The following is a 15,600-nucleotide window of genomic DNA, read 5'->3' as shown; positions in this document are numbered from 1 at the left end:
GGCAGAGGCGTAAACATGTTTTGCTTCGGCAATGCCTATAAAGAGAAGAGCTGTGGGGTCCTGGAGGAGGGAGCGAGGACCACGCCTCATTACCAGCTCGCCTGGCTCTCTGCCCCTCACACGCTCACCTTTCCATCCTCTTCATGACACTGCTGTTTCACTGGTCCACACTGTGTGAGTCAAACAGAGGAGCCGGGGAGGCTAGCGAATGTTTTCCAGAGAGGGCAACATGGTGCCAGATTAATGAAGAGGTAAGGAGATGGGGCGGAAAGGAAGAGTGGAATGTATACAGTATAAGTGCGCCTGTATGCGTTTGAAAGGTCATTCATTCATCACAGTAATTTATAGAAAGTTTTCCGGATTTCAAATGCTTCAGCATACCTCCACACTTTAAGACTGCAATGTGCACACACACACACACACACACACACACAGTGCTCTACCTCGATAGCATTCACTGAAACTCATACATATGTACTGCCTTAAACATGTTCATCCACAGTGTTAAGTTATCCCGAACACTGGATGATCATCCAAAAAGACATTCAAGGCAAAATTGGCCTGCAAAGACACAGAGGACCCTTGCTTTTCTCCACCAAACGCCTGCATGCGCACGTAAAAAAGAGACGCCACGCAGGGCAGCAGTCTGTTGCCTATAGGAAAGAAGCTTGTATGTGGGTGCCTTTGGCAGCCATGGCTCCAACAGCGCTGTATTTTAATGAAGCAGATTGTACGGTGGGCGTAGCTCGGTTTCATATTCCGTCCATCGGAGTTGCTAATAACTGTACTCTGTAACATTTCACTCTCTGACACTCAGCGCCGTTTGCTGCAAAGCAGAGCCACAGTCTGCCAGCATGTGGGCGACGCTGGGACTCTCTGGGACTGTTTCGAGGTGGAGGGATGGAGGTGAGAGTGAGGAGCAGTATGCAGGCTCGTGTTGCGCTGCCTGCTGTGGGGTTTTGGGGGGGTGGGGGAGGGGGGGGGGTGGAACAAGTTGCAACCCCACTCCACCAAACCCCACCCCCTTACACAGGCTACAGCCTTTAGAAAGAACTCCTCTAAACCAGAACAACTGTTCTGTTGAGTGACTGCACCTCTGCCCTGTTCATCAGTCAACCTCATTACCATCTTCGAATGTAGAGCTGCAATGGGCCGATAAGACACTTGCATCGACTTACTGCAGGCATCACACAATACATTTTTTTCCTCATAAATTGTTACTCCATTTCCAAGTTGTCCGGAAATACTCTCCTGCGGCTGGGAGAGCAGTCAGGCAATGTACATGTCACCTACCTGTACCTCTGTGACAGGTGATCCAAGAAGCCCAGTCGCAGACTTACATCACCAGGCACACTGACGAGCCTTGAGCTAAAAGGCTTTCTTGTAACACGTCTAACGCTGTTACTCTAAATTAAATTATGGAATGATCATCTTCTACCCCTGCGTCGGTTCAAAGGGTTCTTATAACAGAGCTGTTATGAATATAAGAGCTATTCTCTTTGATGTGCACTGGTCTGGTACAGTACAGAACATGGCTTGGAACCATTAGCCTAAAGCTGTAAAGACATGTACAGTATGCTGCATTCCATCTGATCCACCATAGAGAAGCACTTCCCATGTCATACTGACACGCTAAGTGTGAGGATTTGCAACAACATACACTGTTCCTGTTGGTACCTGTTTAACAAGCTCATCTTGGCATGAACGTACAGCCAAATTGTGTAAACCAGCCCCCTACCCCCTCTTCACACCTTCTCAGGGACGTGGTCCAACCACAGGGGGAACCCACCCACGGCGCTCCTGCCTGATAGGCTGACACTGCGTAGGGGTGGCCCCTGAAGATGTGCCCTGCATGCACCAACAGCAGGGATAACAGCCTCGAGAAGAAGATCTATTATTAGATACCCTGAAATGGGGGCGGAGCAAATGAGTCACAGGCCAATCCAAAATCTGCTGTCACGGTTTGCATTCTTTAACCTTTCACAAGTACACCTACACCTGTTACACAACCACGTGCATTTCACTACAAGGCCTGAATTTTCCTCGACTCTGTTTTTTTTTCTCCTGTGAAACCCAAGACTGGGGATTGACGCATATTTTGTACACTTTGATTTGTGGTGCGGTGGACAAAAATCAATGAAATGTGTATAATGTGTATAGTGTAGGGTATAGTGCTATAAACCTTTAGTGCTTATCGAAGGGCCTGTTTGCCAGGGTGACCAGGCAGACCTCGTGGGTTACACACAAAGACCAGCTCATATGAGAAACACAAATCACCGCAGATACACTGCTGAAGCTGAGCAGGTTTCCCCTTGTCACTGTGTGTTAGTTCTACATTAAAAATAAAACTAATTCAGCGGCCGGTCTGATGCTGGTTAGCGCACATCCACTAAGGCTCAGTGGGGCATGGCGTTTCCCAAGCTTGCCTTTTCATTAAAACGGTGACAGGGTGATTCTACTATGAAATAAATCCTAGCAAAAGCCTCTGATTGGCTATAGCAGGTATTCCTATATCAGCCCCAGTGAGAGCCATTGACATTAGGCCTCTGACTCTTTTTTTCCCGTTTTCAGAGAACATATAAAGCAACTTACAAAGGCACTTCCAATGTATACAATGACATATACACGTGCCTATGTGCTCTTTAAATGCCAAAACACCCAATAGCTCCGTAGTGTATGTAGGTATATAGAGATGTATGTGGCTCATCATTCGCACGGCACACTGTCTCGCGGAGAAGGGAACTCATCCATGGCAGTAAGAGCCCGTCTGAACCTGCATACGGCACGGTGTCACAGCGTATTGCACCTTGCCTGACCGCAATGAGACCACAGCTTAGCCTCTGGGTGAGGAGGGCCGCCGGTCTCTTTAAAACCCGGGTGGCATGGAGCCTGTGTTTATTTTACCGCTGTAGTGTGTGTTTGATCTGACGGCCGCGGGACCAGCCCCTGACATAATGCCTTCCTTCCTGTGGTCAGGCATGGGACACTGGACGATGGTGGTGAGTCATCCTCTCTCTCTCCCTCTCTCTCTCTCTCTCTCTCTCTCTCTCTCTCTCTCTCTCTCTCTCTCCCTCTCTCCCTCTTGCTGTCTCTCTGTCTCTCACTCTCTCATCTATGACCCATGATGTCATGTAGTACCTCTAAGAGGGCAGCTATGTGTGTTGTAACATGCTGGACTCTGATATGAAGCCCACAGCCCACCATAGAGGCTGTAATTCACTGCATTAACATCCCTACATTCTGTCATTACCCAGCATCAGGTTCAGCCATGAAAAGGCTTAACCAGCTTACTGCATCAAAGGGCTTCTCAAGCAGCAACCAGCAGTTTATCTTGCAGTTATCAGTTAACATGTGCTATCAAATACTCCACTCAAAACTTTTCCGTAAAGAGCAAATCAGTATTAGTTGAAAATAAACCCCAGGGACAGTATGCAATTAGACAAACAGTACAAACTAAGTCTGTGGCCCTTAAGAAGAAGATAAATAAACATGCAGTACATCCAACAGTTTTGCTGGGTTTCAGATCCTCGTAGCATAATGCTAGAGACCCATCTCCATTAGGCAGGCAATCAGCTCGCACTTCTATAGGTACAAATCTTGGCTTCATGTGTACATGAACTGTATACAACTGTGTAACTGTATATGGCTGAGAGACATAGTCTACACAAGTGGAACAGAACTGCTGTGACCCAACTTGTTTTAAGGCACATCTTACCATCCTTCAGACTTACACACATCATTATTTATGCACACTTCAAATGACCACTTGCTGTCTCGCATGTCAGAAATGCACTACAAAGCCTTTGGGGACCCATTTGGTCCCCCTTTTCTGGCGCCTGCCACCGCCTGCACAGTCACGTCGGCCCCTCGACAGCTGACGGTGGTGGCGGTTCTCACACATGCCACTCCTGGTGAGTCACACTCGCTGGGCCCATCTGTGAGCCTTTGTCAAAGACCGAGAAAAAAAAAAAACATAAATCCAAAGAGAACCAACCTTCCACTGTCCCTGAAGACCTCCTGAAAATCTCCTTTCTTTTGTTTGCTGAACAATACTGGCCAGGGTTTGTACCCGCTGCCCCATTGCACGCTGGGACGCTGAGAGACCAGGTACACGTGCGGTGCCAGGTGTTCTGCTCTGTACCATCAGACTCTCTCAACGTGAGACGAGATCACGTTTGTTCTTAACAGCTGGAGGACACTGCCACGGTCCTTCACCAGAACAGCGCATGATGCAGGCAGAGCAACGGTCCCTCAACCTGTGGGTCATAGGTTCAAACCCCAGGTGGGACACTGCTGTTTCAACCATCCTTGCTCCAGTAAAAATCCAGCTGTGTGAGTCAGACACTACAAGGTATAAGCACTTTCAGTTTTGCACTGCACTACAGAAAAAAAATGAGTGGTTGAACAGCTGTTCAGCAGATCAGTGACAACTGAAGATTTTCAGTTAAAAAAGAGCAGAAATATTGTATTAGGATTATGATTCACTCTCAAAGCATTACTAAATCCAAACTGAAAATAACCATTATGGCAGCAGAAAGGACACAATAGTTTGCCTACAATGAAACAAAATACGTGATGGTAAGTACACAACTCCCATTGTGTGTCCTAAGTATTTTCCATCATTATGCAACTCTAAGCCTCTGCAGAAAAACCCTGGTAAGAGAGTCAAGCAAGGACAACACAAACAAATAAAGCATTAAAGTGCAGCATAAGAAGGCCCTGAAAGTGTGCACTCAGAGATGGCATTACAGGGCAGGAGATCACTCTCCTTCTGAATGTCTAACTCCAACAAGTCCACACACCAGGAGGCCAGGTCTGTTTGTGTGTGTGTGTGTGTGTGTGTGTGTACGTGTACAGTGTGTAGTCATTTAGTTTCTTTCATGTGTGTGCTTGCTGTGTGTGTATTTAAAGATGTGCAACCCAGCGTATTCTGCGGCTGGGGCTGTGACCACAGAGGCGGGCTTCTGGTGTGGCGTGTGGGTGAGCCTTAATCAGAGGTGTGACTAGCGGAGTGACCAGAACGCCGCCTCCTCCACTCCCTGCAGAGGACTGGGTCACTTATGAGTGAAATGCTCTTCGCTAAAGGCAAAGCACTGAGGAGGCTAATGCCAAATGGACACCGATGAGCGAAGTACTCCTGGAGCACGTATCTGCCTGCACACACACACACGCACATACACATGCACACGCACATACACATGCACACGCACACACACACACACACACACACACACACACACACAAACACACACACACGCACATACACATGCATACGCGCACACACACACACACACAAACACACACTCACCCACACCCACAGACATAAAGGCACCTGGTTTATCTCCAGCAGCAGTGCTGTGCACAGAGCCAGACACAGGCAGCTGCTGCCAGTACTGCAGGGTCATTACCACAGGACAGAGAGCGGCGCTGAGCAGGAGGCACAGCCCCGCACAGCGTCACGACAGTGTCACGACACAGCCCAGTGCCGCGTCACGACTCAACACCGCGTCCTCACAACACAGTAGTGTGTCACAATGTAACGCACTGTGTCCGCACATAGAACCGAATTTCACAACACTGAACAAAGCCCCATCCGACACATACATAACCTGTTAATGTGGCACACACGGGTACTGCCCAGAGCGGCTAAAGCTTACTCCACTGACCCGCTTCCAGTCAGCGCGGGCCAAGCCAACATGCTGTGCAACCTTAACTAAAATAGCCCTGTGGAGGAACCTGACCACAGCGTAAATAAGTTGCCCCGGTAAAAAATATCTCCAGGTCTTTGAAGCAGAGGCTTATATAATTTTCACTACTGTGTGACTTCAGCATAGTGTCTCAGTGCTGGGCTTGTGCTTTGTATTGCAGAGAAAGCTATGCACAAGAGTGCTAGAAATATTAGCCAAGCGTGGAAGTGCATTAATCAAATTGCATAGCACTCTTAGGGCGAGAGGCAGTTGGGAAAAGCGGACGAGCTCAGCGAAGCCGCAGCTAGCGGCATACGGCTGAAATGTTAACAAAGAACCCCTTTTTGCTCTTAACGAAAATCAGCCTTGAGTATTAATCGTTTTGAAATAAGCCTGGGTTGTAAGACATGCACACAGGAATATGCACAGAGTTATATCCACACACAGGCAAGGTAGACAGACACGGCGCAAACACACACACACACATACACACACAGACAGTGTCAGGATGACTGGGCATTTCTGTAACAGCCACACATATTCTTACGGGGGGCGTTCCACTGAGCTAAGACTTCATCCATCAGTCCACACATGCTTGGCAGAGGGAGAGCCACATAAGAAGCCCTTCCCAGAAGAATAACTATCCTGCACATTACAGCAGAGACCCCCTCTACCAAGATCAGCAAAAGCACCAGCCAATGACCTGCCCATGGGGGCTTTCTCCAAGTGCAACTACTTCCAAAAAGCCTTCATTCACTGTGGATTCCCCAGAGCAAAAGTTAACACGGGGACGCATGTTAGGAAACAGGGCCTAGTTTCTCCTAAAATAAAGCACAGAGACACAAAGAATTGTTCCTTGAAATCTCATAAAATTTTTTGGCCCAGTACAATACCACTTAAGCTAAAAAAGTGCTAAATAAGTTAAAGTGCTTCCCAGGCACTCTACTTTAACTGTACAGAGGCAGAATCTTAAATCCAAAAGAATCTATGAGGTCCCACTCTTTACAAGCAAGCACATACCTGTACTTTAATTGGTTTTCAACCAGGCTAAATGACCGTATCCATCTAAAGCCAGGTGCAGTGGTGGGGGCAGTCCTCTGGGAGTTTCGTCAGCTTCTTTAGTCTCAACATGCCCAAAATGGGAGGGGGACAGTCAAAACATTCCAGAAATCTTCTATGGCCTGGCCTCAGACCGGCCCATTAAGGCTGAAACTGTGCCTATCTACCTGACCGCGTCAGAGGGATCGTGTCTGACAAGAGGAATGAGCCAGACCAGAACCTCGTTCTTAAGCTGTCTATGTCAGAAGTTTTGTCTCTGGTAGAGGAATGAGCCGAACCAGAACCATAACACTGCAGGACGCAGCAGACCCTCTTACAGACAGCTGGAGCAATCTTGCAAATTCCAGCCCACAATGCAATGCTCCTACAGACCGGACTGAAAGGAATCCAGGTGTCTGGATAAGACATCCCAGTCTGCACCCCTTCACACAGCTGCTTCCTAACCCAATTCCGTCTGCTTGGGAGGCTGCTCGTATCCTGGCTTCAGGATTCTGCCGGCCTGCCGCCCGCTCGTCCTCAAGCTCTCTCAGCAAGCGTGTCCTTCTGGGATTCAAATGGACAGCAGCCAAGGGTACACGCAAGCGCTGAGAGTTCCAGCATCTGTCCTCTGCCGGCTATAACTGCTTCAGTGTCTGCCACAACTTTAGCCTTGTCCCTCTACAGCATAATAATTTTTAAAAGATACATTCAATGCAGATGCTTTATAAGTTTTACGAGCAGGTAACAGAACAATCCTCAACAAAGCCCTTAAATTACCATAGCCTCAGCCTGACCCTCGATAAAAAGCATTGAAAACTATAAAAAAAAAGTTTCTCTCGTGTCCTTCCAGATCTTTAACTACCAGCTATATCCCAGTGAAGTATTTCACACTGAGGGTGAGCCAGCTTCCAGCTGCGGTGGCGGGAAGCTATAGCAGAGAGACAAAGCGGGACAGGCTGTTTGGACATAACAATGACCAGAGTCTGGCTCCAGAATAAGAACTAAACACAGCCCTGCCCAGCACTGCACTGCCAATGGGCGGAAATAACAATGACTAGAGAATGGCTTTCCTCAGACCGGGGAAATAAATACATACTGTACACGTACACACACGCGTGCACACACACACACACGCACACACACACACACATACAGACATATTTCCACATGTTTACATGCACACAAGCGCACTTAAATACACACACACACACACATATATATATATATGTATACACATCGCACATACATACACATACAGATATATGCACTCTCTCTCTCTCACACACACACACACACACACGCACACACACACACACACACACACACACACACACACACACACACACACACGCACACTCACACTCACACTCACACAAAAACCTCAGTAATCCAGCAGTCAGGTAACTAGTTTTCCCGTCTGCCAGTTCAGGGCATTCCATTGGAGAGAAATAAAATAACCCTGTTAGTGAATGACACTGTCACAATCTGAACTGACATTGCTTCATAAAGTCCACTCTATGCATAGCTTCACAACAGTAATGTTACAGAAACGAAAGCCAAACACTGTGAGTGCGGTTAGGTTCCCATGTGTTTAGCTCCTTTATCATTAGCTCCTGGTCTGCTTTTTTTACACTGGAGAGAAAGAATGTGAGAGGAATTTGTGGAGGTAGAGAAAAACATCTGAGAATGGTATGCGTTTTTTGGACAGTTTTAACTACTGCCACAGAGAAAACAGACGTATAAGATAATTTTACCCACACTTTAATTCTGGAAAGTCTGGAAATGTATACAAAGTTAGTTCATTTCTCACTGCAGACAAGCCAACCTATAACCAGGACCACGATTACCTCTTCTCCCTGTTGGAATGTGCAGGTACTTCAGTCAGACTGAGAACATCCTTCAGGCAACAACACAAAGCCACTCCTTGAAGAGACAACCGGGCAGGGCAGTGGCGTGAGCGATTGGAATCTCACAGAACACACTCACAGAACAAACACGTAAAAACGCTAACGTCAGAGACCGAACGGAGATGTGCGTTATTGCAGAGATAACAGGGTCGGCGCGCGTTTTCGGGCTCTTTGCGGAGTGTTAGCGTGAGATAGCGGATGCCATTAAGACTTCATTACGAGGCACGCCAGCGGACGCGGGCGCTCGGAGCCCCCTGAGAGAACGCCGGAGATCGCGCCAAGGGAGAAGGGACGGCCGCAGACTTCGGCTCGTGGTGGAAGCCTGTCAGTATTAAACTGGGCCAGATAAGCTACCGCACTCGGGTTAAGATTCATTCTCTCCTGCTTATCTGTCAGCGCCACGGCTGGAGCTTGACACCCGCTAATTAAAGTTTTCCATCAGGCTCCGCAGGCCGCATCCTGTGGCAGATAAGGAGAACCGGCTGGAGTCTTTAGGGACCCGCCGCACCAATTCTCACCCTTCTTTCACGGGTTCCGTCCATCCCGGCAGAGGGCCGGCTCTCGCCTGTGTTTCCGGGAACACAAAGCAAGTGTGCAGGTGACCAGGAGGGCGCGGTGTGGCTGGCTGTAGTCCATACCACAACACCAGATTACCCCGATAAAAACCTGGGACAAGAATGTGCTTTATCTGTTTACGGCGCTGGTGCATGCAGAAAAGCTGGACAGAGGGAGGTGGCTCAGGAATGTGCACCTGTAGGCCTTCTATATCTTGTATATTGGAATGAAACGAGAAAATCATAAAGACATAAAGCCATCAGAGATATGGTATGGGGGAGGAAGGGTGACAGAAAACAGAAATAGCTATAGTTTGTCTGAGGCCTTCATTACATTACATTGCAATATCCATTTATACAGCTGGATATCTACTGAGGCAGTTGTGGGTTACGTACCTTGCCCAAGGGTACAACAGCAGTGCCCCAGCAGGGAATTGAACTAGAGACCTTTCAGTTACGAGCTCCTGCGCCTTACCACCACACCACACTGCTGCCTTCAACAAGTGGATTTCTACACACTCGCTACCTCAAAATACGACACAATAAAGGACGCTGGGAGGCTGGAAGGCGCGGTGCCAGCGCTGGCGTGATGTACGCACATGGCGGAGGAACACAGTGTACGCAGCGTGGTGCCACAGGGCCCCGGCTGGCCCACATGGAGGCCACACCAGGGCTATTCTAACACGCAGCTCTGCAATGACAAGCAGCGCCCAGTTCACATCTCTTCCTCACACTGAATCAGAGCTGTGACAGAAGAGACGTTTGCACCTCTTCCACAGAGCGCTCGCACTTCTGCCAGCCACATTTATATTCAGGAGAAGCAAGTATTTCTGTTCAATGAAATCTGGACACTTCCCTTAGTACTGTACCCTTAGTATTATGTGGTATTATACGCTATGTATTGTACAGCCTTGTACCCTTAGTATTATGCAGTATTGTATATTATGCATTGTCCACACCCCTTATATTATGTGGTATTGTATATGATGTATTGTACATCATTGTGGCCTTAGTATTGTGTGGTACTGTATATTATATATTGTCCACCCCCTTAGTATTATGTGGTATTGTATATTATGTATTGTACAGCCTTGTGCCCTTAATATTCTATTGCCTTGTATCATCAGTATTGAACATTACCGTAGTCAGTTACCCTCAGTAGTCAGCAGTACTGTTCTTTTAGTAATGTAGAGTCCTGCACCCACATTATTGTACACCCCTGCATCCTAAGTGTACAGTCAGATAGCCTGCCAATAAATGAAGGCATCCTGTCAGCCAATTATGGACAGCAAACAAGCAAACCGCGTTCACTAGTAATGACCATAAGATAAGACAGCTTTATCATTCGAAGCTCAAGCTGCTCTCAAAGCACAACCTCCGCTTTTAGATACAGTTTTTTTTGTGTTAGAGCAAATTACCGCATTTTTAAAGTGGCATTTATCGTTAGCTTCTTAAATAGGCCAGGGCAGCAGCAATCAAGACAGACAGCTGCACTATTAAATGCCACAGAGCTTCTTTTTTTTTTTTTTTTTTTTTTACCAGATTAGCGCAGTGAATTCTGCGCTAATACCTTTCCGTCAAGCGGCCGTAAATAGAAAGCATGCGCCTTTGTCAATTAGCGCTGGGATGATTGGCGTCGCCGGGCGAGAGAGCGAGGTGTGACGGGCGTGTATCAGCTGGTTAACACCGCAACCCTCCCCGGCGAGTCTCCACCTCCGACGGCGTGACATTTGAACGAGCCGCGTGAGGGGACACGTGTGACCCGTGTTCCGCGTGGTCAGATGTCACACCTACTTTAAAATTAATGAGAGCTTTTACCAGGAAAATGAGTTAACAAATTAAAGCCAAATTCAAAGGGGCATTCCATTTCAGCCGTTTTTTTTTTTTGTTATGATGAGCACACGTACTGCTCACTACTGCTGGAGCAGACTTTCTCCAAACACTGCATTTAAAGACAATCCAGATCGAACGCTTTGCACCACCCAGTCCATGTGCCATAAGAGCAAATGGCATAAAAGGTTAACCCCGCTTTATCTGATACACAACGCATCCTAACAGTGTGATCTACATGCTGAGAGAGGCAGAGAAGGCAGCAGTGTGGAGACAGCCTGGCTGTTGAGTGGAGACTCATACCAACCCAACTGTTCCATCACAGCACACATATGGCCACTGTGGGCTGCTGGGGGGGGCAGGAAAGAGGAGAGAGAGAGAGAGAGAGAGAGAGAAAGAGAGGGGAAGAGAGAGGAGGGGAGGGAGAGAAAGAGAGAGTGACAGAGAGAGAGGAGGGGAGGGAGAGAGGTGAGAGAAAGAGGGAGAGGGAGAAAGAGGAGGGGAGGGAGAGAGGTGAGAGAAAGAGGGAGAGGGAGAAAGAGGAGGGGAGAGAGACAGAGGCAGAGATAGAGGATAGACAGAAAAAGATAGAGAGGTGGGGAAGGCGAGGGAGAGGGAAAGAGAGAGGAGGGGAGGGAGAGGGAGCATGGATAGAGGGGAGGAACAGAGAGAGCCCCAGTTGAAGGTATGGAAGGTCGTGTTTTCCTCAGTAAGAGAGAGGGAGGGAAGGGGGGGCTTATCTTATATGTTCATGCCAAGAAATGCTTTGGAAACACTGGATAGCTCCTGTCATGCTAACAATGCCAGGCTGAATATCTGAAGCCAGGGGAAGACAGAGTACAGAGGAGAGCGTGAAGGGGAGGGGGGAGAGTATGTATAGACATAGGAGGGAGAGGTGGGTGGGCGGGGGGGGGGGGGGGTAGAGCTTACATTCCAGCAGAAACATCCTGACTTCCTTCAATATTCCCACCACACACAGAAATGCAGAAATCAGCAAAGCGTGGAGGAGAGAGGCTGGAGGCAGTGCAGAGCCACTTCAGTTCGAATTTCCAAACAGATCATATTTCCAGCCATCGCCGGTTGAGTACATTAGCACACACACGCGCGCGCCGGGAATCAGCTGCCTTGCATGCTGTTTTAGGAACTAATTTTCAAGTTTAAAAGGTGATGCAGAGCAGATTCTTTTCAACAAAGTCACTGCAGCTTTTACCATTTATTCCTCTTGTTGCTTGCATGTATAAACTCTGAATCAACATAGCAGTACGTGGCTGATGATTCCTACAGGAACACAAGGTAGTCATCCACCAGAAAAACAGATTTAATGAATTACAGCTGCTTCATATCTACAATATAGCAGGTGTCCTTTCTCACATATGGCAGATTGGCCCTGACTGCTCTGCGCTGAAGCATGTCACCAGTGCTGAGGCAGGTCAGAAACATAAGGCTCTGCAGTGCTCAACCTTATGCCAGAGAACGAATCAGAGCTGCTTTTTCAACACTTTACTCCAGGTGGGCTCTACTCCTGATAACACCCACCTGGTTCTGAAGAGCAGCCGTTCTTGGACGTTCTGAAGGCGTCCACTGTCATGTCCTTCTGTGGGTCCAGAATCAATAAGCATTATGAGAGAGAGCTTACTGATGATACTATAAATAAAGAAAACATATCAACGCTAAGTATTTTTAGTGAAATACTCCAATACTGCATTGACATACTGTGATGGCAAAATCATTGATCATTTTAAATCATTTTACGCAACAAGAGACTTGCTGTATGTCTTCCTGGAAAGATTCAGTGGTCTGACAAGCTATGCAACATCAGCTGTGTCCAGCACTACACTAAGCCTTTCCACCAGCCAGTTGGTGCGTGATTGTATGGCAAAGGATAAAAACAGCAATGACATGCTCATGTTTTCAGCTGACGGCAGAAAATCATTTAGTATACTTGACATGCCACATAAAAGGAAGGCCCTTCTAACGGTCATTTCGATGGATTTAAAACGGCAGGCCTGGAGAAGGAGAACTCTGCACGGCTTCTTCGGCCGCGTTTCTACGGTACATCACAGATTCCTCATCAGAAATAGAAACAGGCTTTCAGTCGCTTGTACGCACGCACGCTGAATTCCAGCTGGAACGGATCTTTTCTTCACGGCCTCCTTGAGATAATGGCTGCCGTGATTTAGTCGGCTTTATGAGCTGGACTGGAAACACAAACAGATCACAGAGCGCTAAGCTCAACAGGTGTTCTTGTCTTTTCCCCATTACTTGAACCGCTATGAACGCTGTCTGAGAGAAGGAGAGGGAGTGAACGAAAAAGAGAGAGCGAGAAAGGAGCGAGTGTTTATATTAGATAATAGCTGTTGGCAACAGCAGCTGACCAGACATCAACCGAGTTTAAATGGTATCGTCAAGATCTCGAATCCTAGAAAACCGTTTGAAATGCGTCAGACACGCAGACAGGGGCGGCCAAGCCTGTGGGCCGGGCGAGGGAGAGGGTGAGGGAGAGGGTTGGCAGGGAAGAACCCACCCAGGACTGGGCCGCTGCCAGCACAGCTGTACAAAGAGCAGCAGAGTAGACCCTAGGGCCCGGCCCATACTACCACATCCCCTTCAGACTGGGTATCAGGCCCACACTCCCCCCACCCAACCTACCCTAGCACTGCCGGCTTCATGAGACTACACTGGCCCTGGACGTCAGCTTGGGTCATGTAGGACTAATGCTGAGGAACTAGGCCGAGAAGCCCTGCCAGCTTGCGGCCTCTTTTCCTCCAGCTCGAATGAGAGAGGAACACACAGGGGAGAGTATAACTGCTCTTTTTCAAAGGCACAATTAAGGCTTCAAGTAAAACAAAAGGGAAAGATGGAAACGCTCCATGAGGTCAGCACTGCTGTTCTTTTTTTTTTTTTTTCTTTCTTTCCTCCGCAGACCTCAAGAAGAAAAATGCCCTCGCTCTCCGTGCTCCTGATGGCTTTCTAATTGCGTTCCCGCTCGGCCCGTCAGGAGCGGCTCCTGGAAGAGTCTGTCCTGCAGCTGCCAGCAGCCATGGCCCACCTCTGGGGACCGCGGTCAGAGAGAGAGAGAGAGAGAGAGAATGGCTTTCAGCTCCACTCAGGAGAGCAGGAATGCTGCAGAAAAATATTTGCTCCTCCAAGAGAAAACCTCCGCAAGGAGGGCCATCTCCGAGCAGGGGCTGAGTGCTGAGCCCGCACGCCGAATCGCAGAGACACTCAATAAACTGCCCGCTGACATCACAACGGCATTAACGAGTGAGATTATACAACCGCTCCTGTCTGGTTCCATATGGCAGTCACTTAGGGAGGGAGGGAGGGAGGGAGGGAGGGAGACAGCGAGCTTCTGATGCAGACAGACGCCCAATACACAGAGTCAATGCACAAAGAGCACTCAGAACCAGCAGGAGGAAGCGAACACAAAGACCAACAGATGAGGATGAATGAGAGTCAGAAAAAACATCAAAACAGTAAAGCGTATGTTTTGCCTGAATAGGAGTGTCTGTACAGTGTACCGGGGGGACCGTACACCCTCCTCCGCTGCCAAGCCAAGACTCAGGGCCAACTGGCACACTAACAAGAGAGAAAGAGAGATCACTGGAAAATTTAAAACTGGTCAGGAAAACATGGAGGGACTGTACAGTGGAGTGGAGCCCAGCACTCCAGATTCCTGTGTGGTCAATTACGATGCTCAAATGACATTCACGAAAAAGTGAGCCTGCACAGCGTGGCGAGGCCCGCAGCTTCTCAGACTGCAGCGCCGGCAGCGTGCGAATCACGCCGCGGACGTGTAATTACGATTAAAAGACCAGAACGCGGGGGCAGCGTCCCCGGTTCCGTCCCGCTCTTCGACCCTCCAGCCTCCAGTGCCGCCACAGACTCACGCAGCGCCGAGCAGGAGCAGCCCGGATCCCTGGAGCCCGTCCAGTCCCAGCCACTGCCTAAACAACAGGAATATTAATGAGACCACAGCCATTTCCTGCACACGTCACTGACAGGACAAGTGCCAGCCCCGCGGGCCCCTCCGCACCGGCACGCTCCCCCCACATATGCTACAGGGTGCTGCAGTGACCCCTCCCGTGTGGGGGGGGATGGGGCAGACTGCAGCAAGAGGAGGTGGGGGGGGGGGGGGGGGGGGGGGGGGGCGATGGGCAAAGGGACAGTTGGAATAGGTTGAAATAAGACATCATTTACGGGCACTGCTGTGAAAGCAGACTCTTACGTGCTGACCTCACCGGGGCTGGCCGAGTACGTGACGGTGCAGCCGTGCTCAGTAAGGAGCCGGAACAATAAGAAAGGAGCTGCGGCGTTCAGTTCGGGGGTTACAGCGCCCAGCCAAGTCTGCGGTACTAATTCGTGGGCTTTGGTGTTTGGCCTGGCCTGCAGTGTGGTGCTGGAGACCTGGGCCATTCCAGAACCTTCTGGACGGATTGCTGCTATTGTCATGCAGCCCCTGAGAAGGCATCACCATGGAGACAGGTCTGACTCAGCAACTTTCCCAATCAGAGCAGCCTGCCACTGCTAACCTATTCCTCCCCCCACCACCAACAAACACACCCACTTCTACGCATCATCCAG

The 15,600-nt window shown here is 48.9% G+C and overlaps 1 protein-coding gene across 9 annotated transcripts in view; it reads right to left on the bottom strand.

Moving 5' to 3' along the window:
* The window catches only part of LOC118769413 (amyloid-beta A4 precursor protein-binding family B member 2-like), a 92,293-nt gene that overhangs the window by 64,759 nt on the left and 11,934 nt on the right, over positions 1 to 15,600 (bottom strand). For 7 of the 9 annotated variants that reach the window (XM_036516468.1, XM_036516472.1, XM_036516473.1 and 4 more), the window contains exon 1: positions 8,573 to 8,646. The exons of 1 other annotated variant lie outside the window; for it this stretch is intronic. The gene's annotated coding sequence lies outside the window, so the exon portion shown is untranslated. Of the gene's footprint in view, positions 1 to 8,572; positions 8,647 to 12,552; positions 12,611 to 15,600 lie in introns of those variants that run through there. One more of the 9 variants, XM_036516471.1, reaches the window with a different exon arrangement.

The sequence above is a fragment of the Megalops cyprinoides genome, chromosome 22 (assembly GCF_013368585.1).
Source record: "Megalops cyprinoides isolate fMegCyp1 chromosome 22, fMegCyp1.pri, whole genome shotgun sequence".
Lineage (NCBI taxonomy): Eukaryota > Metazoa > Chordata > Actinopteri > Elopiformes > Megalopidae > Megalops > Megalops cyprinoides.
The sequence above is the reverse complement of the archived record's forward strand: the minus strand, read 5'-3'. Positions and strand labels throughout refer to the sequence as shown.